We start from the raw sequence: 15,478 nt of genomic DNA on the forward strand, positions 1-15,478 counted from the left end.
CCAGAAATAAGCACCTTTGTAAAAAGAGTCAAATTGAAGCAGAACACATTGTTAGAGTGTCAGAATGCATAGATAGAAGGCAAATAAGCGTTCCATGGCTTTATGTCGCTTAGTTGCTTACTCTTGAGTAGAACTGCATATTCACTCCAGGAATAAGCACCTTTGTAAAATGAGTCAAATTGAAGCAGAAAACATTGTTGGAGTGTCAGCATGCATAGATAGAAGGCAAATAAACGTTCCATGGCTTTATTTCGCTTAGTTGCTTACTCTTGAGTAGAACTGCATATTCACTCCAGGAATAAGCACCTTTGTAAAATGAATCAAATTGAAGCAGAACACATTGTTGGAGTGTCAGAATGCATAGATAGAAGGCAAATAAGCGTTCCATGCCTTTATTTCGCTTAGTTGCTTACTCTTGAGTAGAACTGCATATTCACTCCAGGAATAAGCACCTTTGTAAAAAGAGTCAAATTGAAGCAGAACACATTGTTGGAGTGTCAGAATGCATAGATAGAAGGCAAATAAGCGTTCCATGGCTTTATTTCGCTTAGTTGCTTACTCTTGAGTAGAACTGCATATTCACTCCAGGAATAAGCACCTTTGTAAAATGAGTCAAATTGAAGCAGAACACATTGTTGGAGTGTCAGAATGCATAGAAGGCAAATAAGCGTACCATGGCTTTATTTCGCTTAGTTGCTTACTCTTGAGTAGAACTGCATATTCACTCCAGGAATAAGCACCTTTGTAAAATGAGTCAAATTGAAGCAGAACACATTGTTGGAGTGTGAGCATGCATAGATAGAAGGCAAATAAGCGTTCCATGGCTTCATTTCGCTTAGTTGCTTACTCTTGAGTAGAACTGCAAATTCACTCCAGGAATAAGCACCTTTGTAAAAAGAGTCAAATTGAAGCAGAACACATTGTTGGAGTGTCAGCATGCATAGATAGAAGGCAAATAAACGTTCCATGGCTTTATTTCGCTTCGTTGCTTACTCTTGAGTAGAACTGCATATTCACTCCAGGAATAAGCACCTTTGTAAAATGAGTCAAATTGAAGCAGAACACATTGTTGGAGTGACAGAATGCATAGATAGAAGGCAAATAAGCGTTCCATGGCTTTATTTCGCTTAGTTGCTTACTCTTGAGTAGAACTGCATATTCACTCCAGGAATAAGCACCTTCGTAAAAAGAGTCAAATTGAAGCAGAACACATTGTTGGAGTGTCAGCATGCATAGATAGAAGGCAAATAAACGTTCCATGGCTTTATTTCGCTTAGTTGCTTACTCTTGAGTAGAACTGCATATTCACTCCAGGAATAAGCACCTTTGTAAAATGAGTCAAATTGAAGCAGAACACATTGTTGGAGTGTCAGAATGAATAGATAGAAGGCAAATAAGCGTTCCATGGCTTTATTTCGCTAAGTTGCTTACTCTTGAGTAGAACTGCATGTTCACTCCAGGAATAAGCACCTTTGTAAAATGAGTCAAATTGAAGCAGAACACATTGTTGGAGTGTCAGAATGCATAGATAGAAGGCAAATAAGCGTTCCATGGCTTTATTTCGCTTAGTTGCTTACTCTTGAGTAGAACTGCATATTCACTCCAGGAATAAGCACCTTTGTAAAAAGAGTCAAATTGAAGCAGAACACATTGTTAGAGTGTCAGAATGCAAAGATAGAAGGCAAATAAACGTTCCATGGCTTTATTTCGCTTAGTTGCTTACTCTTGAGTAGAACTGCATATTCACTCCAGGAATAAGCACCTTTGTAAAATGAGTCAAATTGAAGCAGAACACATTGTTGGAGTGTCAGCATGCATAGATAGAAGGCAAATAAACGTTCCATGGCTTTATTTCGCTTAGTTGCTTACTCTTGAGTAGAACTGCATATTCACTCCAGGAATAAGCACCTTTGTAAAATGAGTCAAATTGAAGCAGAACACATTGTTGGAGTGTCAGAATGCATAGATAGAAGGCAAATAAGCGTTCCATGGCTTTATTTCGCTTAGTTGCTTACTTCTGAGTAGAACTGCATGTTCACTCCAGGAATAAGCACCTTTGTAAAATGAGTCAAATTGAAGCAGAACACATTGTTGGAGTGTCAGAATGCATAGATAGAAGGCAAATAAGCGTTCCATGGCTTTATTTCGCTTAGTTGCTTACTCTTGAGTAGAACTGCATATTCACTCCAGGAATAAGCACCTTTGTAAAATGAGTCAAATTGAAGCAGAACACATTGTTGGAGTGTCAGAATGCATAGATAGAAGGCAAATAAGCGTTCCATGGCTTTATTTCGCTTAGTTGCTTACTCTTGAGTAGAACTGCATATTCACTCCAGGAATAAGCACCTTTGTAAAATGAGTCAAATTGAAGCAGAACACATTGTTGGAGTGTCAGAATGCATAGATAGAAGGCAAATAAGCGTTCCATGGCTTTATGTCGCTTAGTTGCTTACTCTTGAGTAGAACTGCATATTCACTCCAGGAAGAGGCACCTTTGTAAAATGAGTCAAATTGAAGCAGAACACATTGTTGGAGTGTCAGCATGCATAGATAGAAGGCAAATAAACGTTCCATGGCTTTATTTCGCTTAGTTGCTTACTCTTGAGTAGAACTGCATATTCACTCCAGGAATAAGCACCTTTGTAAAATGAGTCAAATTGAAGCAGAACACATTGTTGGAGTGTCAGAATGCATAGATAGAAGGCAAATAAGCGTTCCATGGCTTTATTTCGCTTAGTTGCTTACTCTTGAGTAGAACTGCATATTCACTCCAGGAATAAGCACCTTTGTAAAATGAGTCAAATTGAAGCAGAAAACATTGTTGGAGTGTCAGCATGCATAGATAGAAGGCAAATAAACGTTCCATGGCTTTATTTCGCTTCGTTGCTTACTCTTGAGTAGAACTGCATATTCACTCCAGGAATAAGCACCTTTGTAAAATGAGTCAAATTGAAGCAGAACACATTGTTGGAGTGACAGAATGCATAGATAGAAGGCAAATAAGCGTTCCATGGCTTTATGTCGCTTAGTTGCTTACTCTTGAGTAGAACTGCATATTCACTCCAGGAATAAGCACCTTTGTAAAATGAGTCAAATTGAAGCAGAACACATTGTTGGAGTGTCAGAATGAATAGATAGAAGGCAAATAAGCGTTCCATGGCTTTATTTCGCTAAGTTGCTTACTCTTGAGTAGAACTGCATGTTCACTCCAGGAATAAGCACGTTTGTAAAATGAGTCAAATTGAAGCAGAACACATTGTTGGAGTGTCAGAATGCATAGATAGAAGGCAAATAAGCGTTCCATGGCTTTATTTCGCTTAGTTGCTTACTCTTGAGTAGAACTGCATATTCACTCCAGAAATAAGCACCTTTGTAAAAAGAGTCAAATTGAAGCAGAACACATTGTTAGAGTGTCAGAATGCATAGATAGAAGGCAAATAAGCGTTCCATGGCTTTATGTCGCTTAGTTGCTTACTCTTGAGTAGAACTGCATATTCACTCCAGGAATAAGCACCTTTGTAAAATGAGTCAAATTGAAGCAGAAAACATTGTTGGAGTGTCAGCATGCATAAATAGAAGGCAAATAAAGGTTCCATGGCTTTATTTCGCTTAGTTGCTTACTCTTGAGTAGAACTGCATATTCACTCCAGGAATAAGCACCTTTGTAAAATGAATCAAATTGAAGCAGAACACATTGTTGGAGTGTCAGAATGCATAGATAGAAGGCAAATAAGCGTTCCATGCCTTTATTTCGCTTAGTTGCTTACTCTTGAGTAGAACTGCATATTCACTCCAGGAATAAGCACCTTTGTAAAAAGAGTCAAATTGAAGCAGAACACATTGTTGGAGTGTCAGAATGCATAGATAGAAGGCAAATAAGCGTTCCATGGCTTTATTTCGCTTAGTTGCTTACTCTTGAGTAGAACTGCATATTCACTCCAGGAATAAGCACCTTTGTAAAATGAGTCAAATTGAAGCAGAACACATTGTTGGAGTGTCAGAATGCATAGAAGGCAAATAAGCGTACCATGGCTTTATTTCGCTTAGTTGCTTACTCTTGAGTAGAACTGCATATTCACTCCAGGAATAAGCACCTTTGTAAAATGAGTCAAATTGAAGCAGAACACATTGTTGGAGTGTGAGCATGCATAGATAGAAGGCAAATAAGCGTTCCATGGCTTCATTTCGCTTAGTTGCTTACTCTTGAGTAGAACTGCAAATTCACTCCAGGAATAAGCACCTTTGTAAAAAGAGTCAAATTGAAGCAGAACACATTGTTGGAGTGTCAGCATGCATAGATAGAAGGCAAATAAACGTTCCATGGCTTTATTTCGCTTCGTTGCTTACTCTTGAGTAGAACTGCATATTCACTCCAGGAATAAGCACCTTTGTAAAATGAGTCAAATTGAAGCAGAACACATTGTTGGAGTGACAGAATGCATAGATAGAAGGCAAATAAGCGTTCCATGGCTTTATTTCGCTTAGTTGCTTACTCTTGAGTAGAACTGCATATTCACTCCAGGAATAAGCACCTTCGTAAAAAGAGTCAAATTGAAGCAGAACACATTGTTGGAGTGTCAGCATGCATAGATAGAAGGCAAATAAACGTTCCATGGCTTTATTTCGCTTAGTTGCTTACTCTTGAGTAGAACTGCATATTCACTCCAGGAATAAGCACCTTTGTAAAATGAGTCAAATTGAAGCAGAACACATTGTTGGAGTGTCAGAATGAATAGATAGAAGGCAAATAAGCGTTCCATGGCTTTATTTCGCTAAGTTGCTTACTCTTGAGTAGAACTGCATGTTCACTCCAGGAATAAGCACCTTTGTAAAATGAGTCAAATTGAAGCAGAACACATTGTTGGAGTGTCAGAATGCATAGATAGAAGGCAAATAAGCGTTCCATGGCTTTATTTCGCTTAGTTGCTTACTCTTGAGTAGAACTGCATATTCACTCCAGGAATAAGCACCTTTGTAAAAAGAGTCAAATTGAAGCAGAACACATTGTTAGAGTGTCAGAATGCAAAGATAGAAGGCAAATAAACGTTCCATGGCTTTATTTCGCTTAGTTGCTTACTCTTGAGTAGAACTGCATATTCACTCCAGGAATAAGCACCTTTGTAAAATGAGTCAAATTGAAGCAGAACACATTGTTGGAGTGTCAGCATGCATAGATAGAAGGCAAATAAACGTTCCATGGCTTTATTTCGCTTAGTTGCTTACTCTTGAGTAGAACTGCATATTCACTCCAGGAATAAGCACCTTTGTAAAATGAGTCAAATTGAAGCAGAACACATTGTTGGAGTGTCAGAATGCATAGATAGAAGGCAAATAAGCGTTCCATGGCTTTATTTCGCTTAGTTGCTTACTTCTGAGTAGAACTGCATGTTCACTCCAGGAATAAGCACCTTTGTAAAATGAGTCAAATTGAAGCAGAACACATTGTTGGAGTGTCAGAATGCATAGATAGAAGGCAAATAAGCGTTCCATGGCTTTATTTCGCTTAGTTGCTTACTCTTGAGTAGAACTGCATATTCACTCCAGGAATAAGCACCTTTGTAAAATGAGTCAAATTGAAGCAGAACACATTGTTGGAGTGTCAGAATGCATAGATAGAAGGCAAATAAGCGTTCCATGGCTTTATTTCGCTTAGTTGCTTACTCTTGAGTAGAACTGCATATTCACTCCAGGAATAAGCACCTTTGTAAAATGAGTCAAATTGAAGCAGAACACATTGTTGGAGTGTCAGAATGCATAGATAGAAGGCAAATAAGCGTTCCATGGCTTTATGTCGCTTAGTTGCTTACTCTTGAGTAGAACTGCATATTCACTCCAGGAAGAGGCACCTTTGTAAAATGAGTCAAATTGAAGCAGAACACATTGTTGGAGTGTCAGCATGCATAGATAGAAGGCAAATAAACGTTCCATGGCTTTATTTCGCTTAGTTGCTTACTCTTGAGTAGAACTGCATATTCACTCCAGGAATAAGCACCTTTGTAAAATGAGTCAAATTGAAGCAGAACACATTGTTGGAGTGTCAGAATGCATAGATAGAAGGCAAATAAGCGTTCCATGGCTTTATGTCGCTTAGTTGCTTACTCTTGAGTAGAACTGCATATTCACTCCAGGAATAAGCACCTTTGTAAAATGAGTCAAATTGAAGCAGAACACATTGTTGGAGAGTCAGAATGCATAGATAGAAGGCAAATAAACGTTCCATGGCTTTATTTCGCTTAGTTGCTTACTCTTGAGTAGAACTGCATATTCACTCCAGGAATAAGCACCTTTGTAAAATGAGTCAAATTGAAGCAGAACACATTGTTGGAGTGTCAGAATGCATAGATAGAAGGCAAATAAGCGTTCCATGGCTTTATGTCGCTTAGTTGCTTACTCTTGAGTAGAACTGCATATTCACTCCAGGAATAAGCACCTTTGTAAAATGAGTCAAATTGAAGCAGAAAACATTGTTGGAGTGTCAGCATGCATAGATAGAAGGCAAATAAACGTTCCATGGCTTTATTTCGCTTAGTTGCTTACTCTTGAGTAGAACTGCATATTCACTCCAGGAATAAGCACCTTTGTAAAATGAATCAAATTGAAGCAGAACACATTGTTGGAGTGTCAGAATGCATAGATAGAAGGCAAATAAGCGTTCCATGGCTTTATGTCGCTTAGTTGCTTACTCTTGAGTAGAACTGCATATTCACTCCAGGAATAAGCACCTTTGTAAAATGAGTCAAATTGAAGCAGAAAACATTGTTGGAGTGTCAGCATGCATAGATAGAAGGCAAATAAACGTTCCATGGCTTTATTTCGCTTAGTTGCTTACTCTTGAGTAGAACTGCATATTCACTCCAGGAATAAGCACCTTTGTAAAATGAATCAAATTGAAGCAGAACACATTGTTGGAGTGTCAGAATGCATAGATAGAAGGCAAATAAGCGTTCCATGGCTTTATTTCGCTTAGTTGCTTACTCTTGAGTAGAACTGCATATTCACTCCAGGAATAAGCACCTTTGTAAAAAGAGTCAAATTGAAGCAGAACACATTGTTGGAGTGTCAGAATGCATAGATAGAAGGCAAATAAGCGTTCCATGGCTTTATTTCGCTTAGTTGCTTACTCTTGAGTAGAACTGCATATTCACTCCAGGAATAAGCACCTTTGTAAAATGAGTCAAATTGAAGCAGAACACATTGTTGGAGTGTCAGAATGCATAGAAGGCAAATAAGCGTACCATGGCTTTATTTCGCTTAGTTGCTTACTCTTGAGTAGAACTGCATATTCACTCCAGGAATAAGCACCTTTGTAAAATGAGTCAAATTGAAGCAGAACACATTGTTGGAGTGTGAGCATGCATAGATAGAAGGCAAATAAGCGTTCCATGGCTTCATTTCGCTTAGTTGCTTACTCTTGAGTAGAACTGCAAATTCACTCCAGGAATAAGCACCTTTGTAAAAAGAGTCAAATTGAAGCAGAACACATTGTTGGAGTGTCAGCATGCATAGATAGAAGGCAAATAAACGTTCCATGGCTTTATTTCGCTTCGTTGCTTACTCTTGAGTAGAACTGCATATTCACTCCAGGAATAAGCACCTTTGTAAAATGAGTCAAATTGAAGCAGAACACATTGTTGGAGTGACAGAATGCATAGATAGAAGGCAAATAAGCGTTCCATGGCTTTATTTCGCTTAGTTGCTTACTCTTGAGTAGAACTGCATATTCACTCCAGGAATAAGCACCTTTGTAAAAACAGTCAAATTGAAGCAGAACACATTGTTGGAGTGTCAGCATGCATAGATAGAAGGCAAATAAACGTTCCATGGCTTTATTTCGCTTAGTTGCTTACTCTTGAGTAGAACTGCATATTCACTCCAGGAATAAGCACCTTTGTAAAATGAGTCAAATTGAAGCAGAACACATTGTTGGAGTGTCAGAATGAATAGATAGAAGGCAAATAAGCGTTCCATGGCTTTATTTCGCTAAGTTGCTTACTCTTGAGTAGAACTGCACGTTCACTCCAGGAATAAGCACCTTTGTAAAATGAGTCAAATTGAAGCAGAACACATTGTTGGAGTGTCAGAATGCATAGATAGAAGGCAAATAAGCGTTCCATGGCTTTATTTCGCTTAGTTGCTTACTCTTGAGTAGAACTGCATATTCACTCCAGGAATAAGCACCTTTGTAAAAAGAGTCAAATTGAAGCAGAACACATTGTTAGAGTGTCAGAATGCAAAGATAGAAGGCAAATAAGCGTTCCATGGCTTTATTTCGCTTAGTTGCTTACTCTTGAGTAGAACTGCATATTCACTCCAGGAATAAGCACCTTTGTAAAATGAGTCAAATTGAAGCAGAACACATTGTTGGAGTGTCAGCATGCATAGATAGAAGGCAAATAAACGTTCCATGGCTTTATTTCGCTTAGTTGCTTACTCTTGAGTAGAACTGCATATTCACTCCAGGAATAAGCACCTTTGTAAAATGAGTCAAATTGAAGCAGAACACATTGTTGGAGTGTCAGAATGCATAGATAGAAGGCAAATAAGCGTTCCATGGCTTTATTTCGCTTAGTTGCTTACTCTTGAGTAGAACTGCATATTCACTCCAGGAATAAGCACCTTTGTAAAATGAGTCAAATTGAAGCAGAAAACATTGTTGGAGTGTCAGCATGCATAGATAGAAGGCAAATAAACGTTCCATGGCTTTATTTCGCTTAGTTGCTTACTCTTGAGTAGAACTGCATATTCACTCCAGGAATAAGCACCTTTGTAAAATGAGTCAAATTGAAGCAGAACACATTGTTGGAGTGACAGAATGCATAGATAGAAGGCAAATAAGCGTTCCATGGCTTTATGTCGCTTAGTTGCTTACTCTTGAGTAGAACTGCATATTCACTCCAGGAATAAGCACCTTTGTAAAATGAGTCAAATTGAAGCAGAACACATTGTTGGAGTGTCAGAATGAATAGATAGAAGGCAAATAAGCGTTCCATGGCTTTATTTCGCTAAGTTGCTTACTCTTGAGTAGAACTGCATGTTCACTCCAGGAATAAGCACGTTTGTAAAATGAGTCAAATTGAAGCAGAACACATTGTTGGAGTGTCAGAATGCATAGATAGAAGGCAAATAAGCGTTCCATGGCTTTATGTCGCTTAGTTGCTTACTCTTGAGTAGAACTGCATATTCACTCCAGGAATAAGCACCTTTGTAAAATGAGTCAAATTGAAGCAGAAAACATTGTTGGAGTGTCAGCATGCATAGATAGAAGGCAAATAAACGTTCCATGGCTTTATTTCGCTTAGTTGCTTACTCTTGAGTAGAACTGCATATTCACTCCAGGAATAAGCACCTTTGTAAAATGAATCAAATTGAAGCAGAACACATTGTTGGAGTGTCAGAATGCATAGATAGAAGGCAAATAAGCGTTCCATGCCTTTATTTCGCTTAGTTGCTTACTCTTGAGTAGAACTGCATATTCACTCCAGGAATAAGCACCTTTGTAAAAAGAGTCAAATTGAAGCAGAACACATTGTTGGAGTGTCAGAATGCATAGATAGAAGGCAAATAAGCGTTCCATGGCTTTATTTCGCTTAGTTGCTTACTCTTGAGTAGAACTGCATATTCACTCCAGGAATAAGCACCTTTGTAAAATGAGTCAAATTGAAGCAGAACACATTGTTGGAGTGTCAGAATGCATAGAAGGCAAATAAGCGTACCATGGCTTTATTTCGCTTAGTTGCTTACTCTTGAGTAGAACTGCATATTCACTCCAGGAATAAGCACCTTTGTAAAATGAGTCAAATTGAAGCAGAACACATTGTTGGAGTGTCAGCATGCATAGATAGAAGGCAAATAAACGTTCCATGGCTTTATTTCGCTTAGTTGCTTACTCTTGAGTAGAACTGCATATTCACTCCAGGAATAAGAACCTTTGTAAAATGAGTCAAATTGAAGCAGAACACATTGTTGGAGTGTCAGAATGCATAGATAGAAGGCAAATAAGCGTTCCATGGCTTTATTTCGCTTAGTTGCTTACTCTTGAGTAGAACTGCATATTCACTCCAGGAATAAGCACCTTTGTAAAAAGAGTCAAATTGAAGCAGAACACATTGTTAGAGTGTCAGAATGCAAAGATAGAAGGCAAATAAGCGTTCCATGGCTTTATTTCGCTTAGTTGCTTACTCTTGAGTAGAACTGCATATTCACTCCAGGAATAAGCACCTTTGTAAAATGAGTCAAATTGAAGCAGAACACATTGTTGGAGTGTCAGCATGCATAGATAGAAGGCAAATAAACGTTCCATGGCTTTATTTCGCTTAGTTGCTTACTCTTGAGTAGAACTGCATATTCACTCCAGGAATAAGCACCTTTGTAAAATGAGTCAAATTGAAGCAGAACACATTGTTGGAGTGTCAGAATGCATAGATAGAAGGCAAATAAGCGTTCCATGGCTTTATTTCGCTTAGTTGCTTACTCTTGAGTAGAACTGCATATTCACTCCAGGAATAAGCACCTTTGTAAAATGAGTCAAATTGAAGCAGAAAACATTGTTGGAGTGTCAGCATGCATAGATAGAAGGCAAATAAACGTTCCATGGCTTTATTTCGCTTAGTTGCTTACTCTTGAGTAGAACTGCATATTCACTCCAGGAATAAGCACCTTTGTAAAATGAGTCAAATTGAAGCAGAACACATTGTTGGAGTGACAGAATGCATAGATAGAAGGCAAATAAGCGTTCCATGGCTTTATGTCGCTTAGTTGCTTACTCTTGAGTAGAACTGCATATTCACTCCAGGAATAAGCACCTTTGTAAAATGAGTCAAATTGAAGCAGAACACATTGTTGGAGTGTCAGAATGAATAGATAGAAGGCAAATAAGCGTTCCATGGCTTTATTTCGCTAAGTTGCTTACTCTTGAGTAGAACTGCATGTTCACTCCAGGAATAAGCACGTTTGTAAAATGAGTCAAATTGAAGCAGAACACATTGTTGGAGTGTCAGAATGCATAGATAGAAGGCAAATAAGCGTTCCATGGCTTTATTTCGCTTAGTTGCTTACTCTTGAGTAGAACTGCATATTCACTCCAGAAATAAGCACCTTTGTAAAAAGAGTCAAATTGAAGCAGAACACATTGTTAGAGTGTCAGAATGCATAGATAGAAGGCAAATAAGCGTTCCATGGCTTTATGTCGCTTAGTTGCTTACTCTTGAGTAGAACTGCATATTCACTCCAGGAATAAGCACCTTTGTAAAATGAGTCAAATTGAAGCAGAAAACATTGTTGGAGTGTCAGCATGCATAGATAGAAGGCAAATAAACGTTCCATGGCTTTATTTCGCTTAGTTGCTTACTCTTGAGTAGAACTGCATATTCACTCCAGGAATAAGCACCTTTGTAAAATGAATCAAATTGAAGCAGAACACATTGTTGGAGTGTCAGAATGCATAGATAGAAGGCAAATAAGCGTTCCATGCCTTTATTTCGCTTAGTTGCTTACTCTTGAGTAGAACTGCATATTCACTCCAGGAATAAGCACCTTTGTAAAAAGAGTCAAATTGAAGCAGAACACATTGTTGGAGTGTCAGAATGCATAGATAGAAGGCAAATAAGCGTTCCATGGCTTTATTTCGCTTAGTTGCTTACTCTTGAGTAGAACTGCATATTCACTCCAGGAATAAGCACCTTTGTAAAATGAGTCAAATTGAAGCAGAACACATTGTTGGAGTGTCAGAATGCATAGAAGGCAAATAAGCGTACCATGGCTTTATTTCGCTTAGTTGCTTACTCTTGAGTAGAACTGCATTTTCACTCCAGGAATAAGCACCTTTGTAAAATGAGTCAAATTGAAGCAGAACACATTGTTGGAGTGTCAGCATGCATAGATAGAAGGCAAATAAACGTTCCATGGCTTTATTTCGCTTAGTTGCTTACTCTTGAGTAGAACTGCATATTCACTCCAGGAATAAGCACCTTTGTAAAATGAGTCAAATTGAAGCAGAACACATTGTTGGAGTGTCAGAATGCATAGATAGAAGGCAAATAAGCGTTCCATGGCTTTATTTCGCTTAGTTGCTTACTTCTGAGTAGAACTGCATGTTCACTCCAGGAATAAGCACCTTTGTAAAATGAGTCAAATTGAAGCAGAACACATTGTTGGAGTGTCAGAATGCATAGATAGAAGGCAAATAAGCGTTCCATGGCTTTATTTCGCTTAGTTGCTTACTCTTGAGTAGAACTGCATATTCACTCCAGGAATAAGCACCTTTGTAAAATGAGTCAAATTGAAGCAGAACACATTGTTGGAGTGTCAGAATGCATAGATAGAAGGCAAATAAGCGTTCCATGGCTTTATGTCGCTTAGTTGCTTACTCTTGAGTAGAACTGCATATTCACTCCAGGAATAAGCACCTTTGTAAAATGAGTCAAATTGAAGCAGAACACATTGTTGGAGTGTCAGCATGCATAGATAGAAGGCAAATAAACGTTCCATGGCTTTATTTCGCTTAGTTGCTTACTCTTGAGTAGAACTGCATATTCACTCCAGGAATAAGCACCTTTGTAAAATGAGTCAAATTGAAGCAGAACACATTGTTGGAGTGTCAGAATGCATAGATAGAAGGCAAATAAGCGTTCCATGGCTTTATGTCGCTTAGTTGCTTACTCTTGAGTAGAACTGCATATTCACTCCAGGAATAAGCACCTTTGTAAAATGAGTCAAATTGGAGCAGAACACATTGTTGGAGTGTCAGCATGCATAGATAGAAGGCAAATAAGTGTTCCATGGCTTTATTTCGCTTAGTTGCTTACTCTTGAGTAGAACTGCATATTCACTCCAGGAATAAGCACCTTTGTAAAATGAGTCAAATTGAAGCAGAACACATTGTTGGAGAGTCAGAATGCATAGATAGAAGGCAAATAAACGTTCCATGGCTTTATTTCGCTTAGTTGCTTACTCTTGAGTAGAACTGCATATTCACTCCAGGAATAAGCACCTTTGTAAAATGAGTCAAATTGAAGCAGAACACATTGTTGGAGTGTCAGAATGCATAGATAGAAGGCAAATAAGCGTTCCATGGCTTTATGTCGCTTAGTTGCTTACTCTTGAGTAGAACTGCATATTCACTCCAGGAATAAGCACCTTTGTAAAATGAGTCAAATTGAAGCAGAAAACATTGTTGGAGTGTCAGCATGCATAGATAGAAGGCAAATAAACGTTCCATGGCTTTATTTCGCTTAGTTGCTTACTCTTGAGTAGAACTGCATATTCACTCCAGGAATAAGCACCTTTGTAAAATGAATCAAATTGAAGCAGAACACATTGTTGGAGTGTCAGAATGCATAGATAGAAGGCAAATAAGCGTTCCATGGCTTCATTTCGCTTAGTTGCTTACTCTTGAGTAGAACTGCAAATTCACTCCAGGAATAAGCACCTTTGTAAAAAGAGTCAAATTGAAGCAGAACACATTGTTGGAGTGTCAGCATGCATAGATAGAAGGCAAATAAACGTTCCATGGCTTTATTTCGCTTCGTTGCTTACTCTTGAGTAGAACTGCATATTCACTCCAGGAATAAGCACCTTTGTAAAATGAGTCAAATTGAAGCAGAACACATTGTTGGAGTGACAGAATGCATAGATAGAAGGCAAATAAGCGTTCCATGGCTTTATTTCGCTTAGTTGCTTACTCTTGAGTAGAACTGCATATTCACTCCAGGAATAAGCACCTTTGTAAAAACAGTCAAATTGAAGCAGAACACATTGTTGGAGTGTCAGCATGCATAGATAGAAGGCAAATAAACGTTCCATGGCTTTATTTCGCTTAGTTGCTTACTCTTGAGTAGAACTGCATATTCACTCCAGGAATAAGCACCTTTGTAAAATGAGTCAAATTGAAGCAGAACACATTGTTGGAGTGTCAGAATGAATAGATAGAAGGCAAATAAGCGTTCCATGGCTTTATTTCGCTAAGTTGCTTACTCTTGAGTAGAACTGCATGTTCACTCCAGGAATAAGCACCTTTGTAAAAAGAGTCAAATTGAAGCAGAACACATTGTTAGAGTGTCAGAATGCAAAGATAGAAGGCAAATAAGCGTTCCATGGCTTTATTTCGCTTAGTTGCTTACTCTTGAGTAGAACTGCATATTCACTCCAGGAATAAGCACCTTTGTAAAATGAGTCAAATTGAAGCAGAACACATTGTTGGAGTGTCAGCATGCATAGATAGAAGGCAAATAAACGTTCCATGGCTTTATTTCGCTTAGTTGCTTACTCTTGAGTAGAACTGCATATTCACTCCAGGAATAAGCACCTTTGTAAAATGAGTCAAATTGAAGCAGAACACATTGTTGGAGTGTCAGAATGCATAGATAGAAGGCAAATAAGCGTTCCATGGCTTTATTTCGCTTAGTTGCTTACTCTTGAGTAGAACTGCATATTCACTCCAGGAATAAGCACCTTTGTAAAATGAGTCAAATTGAAGCAGAAAACATTGTTGGAGTGTCAGCATGCATAGATAGAAGGCAAATAAACGTTCCATGGCTTTATTTCGCTTAGTTGCTTACTCTTGAGTAGAACTGCATATTCACTCCAGGAATAAGCACCTTTGTAAAATGAATCAAATTGAAGCAGAACACATTGTTGGAGTGTCAGAATGCATAGATAGAAGGCAAATAAGCGTTCCATGGCTTTATTTCGCTTAGTTGCTTACTCTTGAGAAGAACTGCATATTCAGTCCAGGAATAAGCACCTTTGTAAAAAGAGTCAAATTGAAGCAGAACACATTGTTGGAGTGTCAGAATGCATAGATAGAAGGCAAATAAGCGTTCCATGGCTTTATTTCGCTTAGTTGCTTACTCTTGAGTAGAACTGCATATTCACTCCAGGAATAAGCACCTTTGTAAAATGAGTCAAATTGAAGCAGAACACATTGTTGGAGTGTCAGAATGCATAGAAGGCAAATAAGCGTACCATGGCTTTATTTCGCTTAGTTGCTTACTCTTGAGTAGAACTGCATATTCACTCCAGGAATAAGCACCTTTGTAAAAAGAGTCAAATTGAAGCAGAACACATTGTTGGAGTGTCAGCATGCATAGATAGAAGGCAAATAAACGTTCCATGGCTTTATTTCGCTTCGTTGCTTACTCTTGAGTAGAACTGCATATTCACTCCAGGAATAAGCACCTTTGTAAAATGAGTCAAATTGAAGCAGAACACATTGTTGGAGTGACAGAATGCATAGATAGAAGGCAAATAAGCGTTCCATGGCTTTATTTCGCTTAGTTGCTTACTCTTGAGTAGAACTGCATATTCACTCCAGGAATAAGCACCTTTGTAAAAAGAGTCAAATTGAAGCAGAACACATTGTTGGAGTGTCAGCATGCATAGATAGAAGGCAAATAAACGTTCCATGGCTTTATTTCGCTTAGTTGCTTACTCTTGAGTAGAACTGCATATTCACTCCAGGAATAAGCACCTTTGTAAAATG

Source organism: Zootoca vivipara, chromosome 16, assembly GCF_965207765.1.
Source record: "Zootoca vivipara chromosome 16, rZooViv2.hap1.1, whole genome shotgun sequence".
Lineage (NCBI taxonomy): Eukaryota > Metazoa > Chordata > Lepidosauria > Squamata > Lacertidae > Zootoca > Zootoca vivipara.